A 6,000-nucleotide genomic window follows, 5' to 3' on the forward strand; every position below is an offset into this window, starting at 1 on the left:
AAACCTATCGGTCACCCAGTGATATACGCTAGTTGCGAGTCAGGAGCTTGCAGGTCCCGAAAAACCCATTGGTCACCCTGCAAACCCCTAACGAATAATCCCACCCTATAGCCATGGTCCCAAAAAACCCATCGGTCAGCCAAGCTGTAGGATAGCCAGTACCTTACCCCCTACTAGCAAGGTATGTAGCACTAGGGTGGTTGTTCTCCTAACCCAATGCATTCTAACATTGTATAGAGGGTTCATGTAAAACCCACCATTTCCATGGTTTAGTTATCCAAATTGGGGATTTCACTAGGGAGGGTTCATGGACTCAAATTAATCCATCAATCTTGCTAGGATAAGTCTCCTACACTAAACCCCTCTCCCAATTTGTAGGCTTGACAAGTGGGAAGGTGTGTTTTAGGAAATTTTCCCATTTCTAGGTTTTGTGTTGCCCAAATTGGATTTGAAATGGGGATTTCACTAGGGAAGATTCATGGGTTCAAATTAAACCATGAATTTAGCTAAGACAAGTCCCAAACATCAAATCCCCCAATCGATTTATGCATTAGGTAAGTGGGTGGGTAGATTCGGTTGGGGCAATCTCCGTTAGCTTTAATGGAGAGTGGAAATGGAAGGGAGAGATACATGACTACTTAGAAGGTAGAGAGAGAGAGAGAGACAACTTACCATAGATGGATAGGTGATCCCTTTGCCCCTCTCTTCTTCCTCCTCCCTTGCTCTTCTTCTTCTTCTCCTTTCTTTTAATTTAGTAGGAATGAAAAGAATGGGCAAAGACTTCTATTTATAGTCATTCAAGTTGCCTAAGGCTTGTTTGGAAAAATAATGGGTTTTCATTCGTTACCTGGTTAATCCATCTTTTAGCGCTAATGGGCCCACCTTGGGGTGTCCCACTATATTAATCTATTCCTCAATATCTTGTCCTAACTATTGGGAGCGGTTTGAGGTACATGGGTGCGAGAGCCTGGGCCCCACGGCCAAATAACCCGATTTTGGCCTATGTACTTATTGGAGGTGTTCGCCGGTGAAGGCCGAATTGGTCCCTTTATGTGGGAATGGATATTTAAGTTGAATGGGGCCTTTCTAAGGTGTTTTCAGTGTGTGGGCCCCACCTCTTGGCATATTTTAGTATTTAAACTCGGCAAATCAACAAATTACTAGTGGTTGTCACCTGGGTTGCATTACTTATGTCCAAAAGTTGAAATTAGCCCGGGTTTTTAGGCAAGGGTATAACACTTTATACCTTAGTTTTTTTTTTTGACAATTCCTATCAAGGGCCCATGGGCCAACTAGGATGACAGCCCAAAAGCTGTCGGGAGGTGTGACAGCTCAAGGATGGGCGGCAAGGGGGAAAGAGGGAGGGACTCAAACTCTAGATGTGCTAAGAGAATTACCTGATCTCAGTATCAGGGCTATTGATAAGTGCAGACTACCAACGATCTATAGTAGATTGTGTCATCTATCTACTAAGGTACAACATCTATTATTAGCCTCTGACTTGTGGATGGCAACAAGTAAGTATCTATGTATTAAAGATATTATTATGGGTTTTAATTCTATTTGTTAATGTATTAAGTGTATGATTATTTGTTCTTTGTGAGAGTTTAATTTTTAAGTGTGTTTATGTTAAATTACATGATTTTATAGTGTTTGCACAAGATTGATTTTCTCATTATGTTCTTCTTTTTAATTTTTAAAACAAAGTTCATATATCTCTTTCGCATCTGCGTTTTGCTCTCTAGGAAGAATGGCCGTTTGTAAGTATTATGCTGCAGATCTGTAAGAAAGGGAAGATTTTGCACTAGTTTTATAGTGTGAAGAAATCTTCAATGAATACAAATACCTTTCCTTATGCATCACAACTTCAAGATAAATATGTTCATACCTATCATGCAGAAGCTACCCTAAATTCTACTAGTAGTACTTTAAATATTTTAATAGATTTTTTTTTCTTTTAATCAATTAAATGAAAAAATAGAAAAAATGGAAATCCAGTCAAATTAGGAACCAAGTTATCCTTCTAGATCAAATTTCTTGTGTATTTCTATGGTTTTTGACTCAACAAGTCAGACCCCTTCTCACGAAACTGATTATCCTTATTATAAGGAAATATTGGATCATTGGAAAACTAGATATAAAAAAATCTTCTAATCCAATTGAACAATCTAAATTGTTAGAAATGATGCAAACTTTCAATACAGAATATCAATCTGTATTTCAAGGTCATCAATATATGTTGTCCAGTGATGACTCGAACAACAGTGAAGACAATATACATATGAATTCGGACCATACACATTTGAATCCGGAAACAAAGGAAACCTCATCTTTTGAGTGAAAACGAGAACCAAGCTCATCATAACCAAAGTTTAGTTTTGGGCGGAAGAGAAGAATCCCTTCTCATCAAGACCATCTAGAACAAGACATAGATTTTGCACCTCAACAAGGTAGCAGAATAAATTTTGGTGAGGATCTCTTAATCTCTGAAACAAAAGAAGAAGATGTTGCTTCGGGAGGAACATATTTGGATCTCACACTTGTTTATTTTAAAGACTATGAAACTGTTATTGACGAATTGGCTCAAACATTTGCAGTAGTGATTTCAAACCATAAAACTTCTTTGTCTAAAGAAAGATTTCTAGATTATATTGCAGGAACCTTACAAGGAGACGTTCTGCAATTTCTTTGAAAATACCAAGTAACAGAGGCTGGAAAAGCTAAAAGAGAAATTTTGTAGTCTGAACAAATTTTAACAGAATTCGTCAAATTACTTAAAATTGAATTCTGTGGTCTCCGAACAATGGATGCCTATATAGACGATGTTAATTTAAATTTAATAAAATTAAAATTACATGATATGAACTACTTTAAACCATTTTCTAAACAATTTAATCACTATTACCAGTTATTAAATGCCCATAAATCTCCTCAGTGGTTAGAGCAATTCTTCCCCAAAGTTACCCCCAGCTTGGGATGAATTATGTATTAAAACTTATCCGGAATTTCTCACCAACACAGATGGTATAGATTCCCTAGGTAATCGAATTAATTTTGTTTTTAGACAAATCTTAGTTCATTGCTTAAAGGTTAAAGCAGTCAAAGCAATTAAGCATAAGATTAATACTTCCTTATGCAAAAAATACTATGTTTCTGAATATGAGTTTGGGAAACCACAATCTCATAAGAAACCAAGGAAGAAATATAAAACACTAAACGATTTAAGTGGAAAAAATTGAACTCTTGGAAAAATAATAGAAAATTTTATAAAACAAGACGTTCTACCCGAAGAAAACCTTTTCCAAACCATTTAACAAAGGAAGTCTAAGAAAGGCTGTCGATGTTTTATTTGTAATGATTTAGGTCATTTTTCTAATGAATATCTTTTTTTTTTGCTAAAAATCAGCAAGTGAATATCATTAATAGAACAAAAGAATGAGAGCATACAAAATAGATCTTTTGGATTGCATTTCCACCTTCGGCATGGCCATCAGTAGAAAAAGCAAACCAAACAAAAGAAAACTACATAAACAAAATTATGTTAACCGATATCTCGGTCTTTGCTAATGAATGTCCTCAACAAAAATATAATCATAAAAAGATGATTAGATTTATTGAACAAAAACATTTTGAAATAGTCTACGGCTTTGACTCCGAAGAAATCCTTAATGAGTTAAATAATACATTTGAATCCTCTTGTTCCGATTCAGATACTGAATATGTTTTTATGATGTATAACGGTCCATCTACTTCTAATCCATAAGAAGATGAAATTGAGCACATTCAGGAAGTTCCACAACAGGAACAAGCTACTGTAGCACTTTCCGATTTCATTCGAGAAGATGTTACTATTGATTTATCAAATGTTTTGTCTCTTTATAAAAAAACATAAAAAAATCTCTTATGATGAAGTATAAAAAATATCTTCTAAATTAAATTTCTGGTCTACTCGTTTCTTTGATCAAGCTAGTGGAAACACCATTACTTAAGGTACTGATGAAAACACATTAGGATTTCCTATATTTAATAAAGACCAAATTAAGCGGTTACAGAAAAAACATTCTCAGCTGAGATATATATATATATATATATATATTTTGTAGGTTTAATCCAAATTGAAATAACAGCTTTATTTCGGCAAGGATTGGATATCCCAATTGTTGCTGCTGTTTTTGATAAACGAGTCATTTTGGATCCTGTGAAAGCTTTCATAAGAGGAATAGAATCCAATATGGTGTCAGACATATATGGTTTAAAATAAAGCCAAACTATTTTATCTCTATCACAGATGCAAATATTTGAGATTGAGTTGTCCTTAAGATCAAAACCCAAAACATGGGCATGAGAGCAGATAGCTGTAATCTTGCTATTTCATGGCGCTGTCTACATGAATTAACCAGTTTAACTTATACTAAGTTGAATGCACCAGATAAACAATTTGTGGAAATTTTCGAACCAAAAGCATTCGAAAATGAATTACAGCCAAAATTGCTTGACTGGACTGACTTGAGACTCCCTCAAGATTGGCTCCTTTCGGACATTCTTCCAAAACCAAATCCTTAACCTGAATCGAGACTTTCGACTTCCTAGCCTCAGGAAATAATTTATATTTTAAAAGAAGATTATCCCTTTCTCAACCTTATGGAAAATCTTCTTCTTCAACACCTCCAAGAAGATCTATATCAGATTTTCTTGCTGCCTCTTTTAATAAAGGATATGACCGTATGACTTCTGATACACAATTTGAAGAATCCAAAATGATTTCATATAACAAATATTCCATAAATAATGAAGAAATAATATTACCCTTAAACCAAGGTAGTAAATATATCTATGTAAAAGGTACCTTCGAATTTCCAGAATTTGAAGAATACAGCTTAGACATTCTGATTTGCACAGGTGCAACCAACACAGTTTGTCAATGGCATGCTACCCTTAAATATTTTTAGACGAAAATAGAAAAACCAGTCTATGTTCATGGTGTCATAGGCCGAGCAGTTAAGAGTATAAAGCTCTTAAAGTACCTATTTATCTGGGAAATGTAGAATTTATTATTCTTAAAATTCTTTGTTTCCCATTTATGCATGGTGATTTTATTCTAGGAAATACATTTTTACAGAACCGTTTGCCATTAAAAGTATTACTAAGGTCAGTTATTCTTATTCACTCTCCGAAAGAGATAGGTTTACCTATTTTACCTGATCATAGTTTTTGTTGTGAAAAAGGGTTTATACCAAAACCTCTATAGGCGATGACAGTTGAACCAACACATTGGCTTTATAAAGAATTATCCGATAATTTCAGTGACAACCCACTAAAAATATGGGATAAAACCCTCGTGTTTGCAAAATGCAACTGGATGATCCTAATATTATTATTCGAGTTAAGAAAATTTTACATTTTGCCAAAGATATTAAAGAATTTGAGATACATTTAAAAGAATTGTTAGATCTTAATTAATAGAACCAACTACAAACTCCACATGAGCCTTGCTTTCATGGTAAGAGGTCATGCTGAGCAAGCAAGAGGAAAAGCCCGTATGATAATCAACTATAAGAGGCTTAATCAGAATATCTTATTTGATAGATACTTTATCCCTCAAAAAGATGTTCTTATCCATAAAGCTAAAAATGCTAGATACTTCAGCAAATTTGATTGTAAATCTGGATTTTGTAGCAAATAAAGCTGACTCATGAAAGTAAACAACTCACAACATTTAGTGTACCATTCAATAAACATTTCCAATGGACAATAATGCCTATGCCTTTTGGATTAAATACGACCCCCAAATCTTCCAAAGATGGATTGAGTCTATATTTGGAGATTTACCGTTTGTTGCTGCTTATATAGATGATATATTTGTTTTTTCTCAAACAAGAGAAGAACATCATCTTCATTTAAAACAATTTTTTTTTCTTATTCAAAAAAATGGAATAATTTTAAATCCTAAGAAAATAGAATTAGAAAAAACTTCTATCAATTTTTTTGGGCTTGTATTAA

This window comes from Macadamia integrifolia, chromosome 8 (assembly GCF_013358625.1).
Source record: "Macadamia integrifolia cultivar HAES 741 chromosome 8, SCU_Mint_v3, whole genome shotgun sequence".
Lineage (NCBI taxonomy): Eukaryota > Viridiplantae > Streptophyta > Magnoliopsida > Proteales > Proteaceae > Macadamia > Macadamia integrifolia.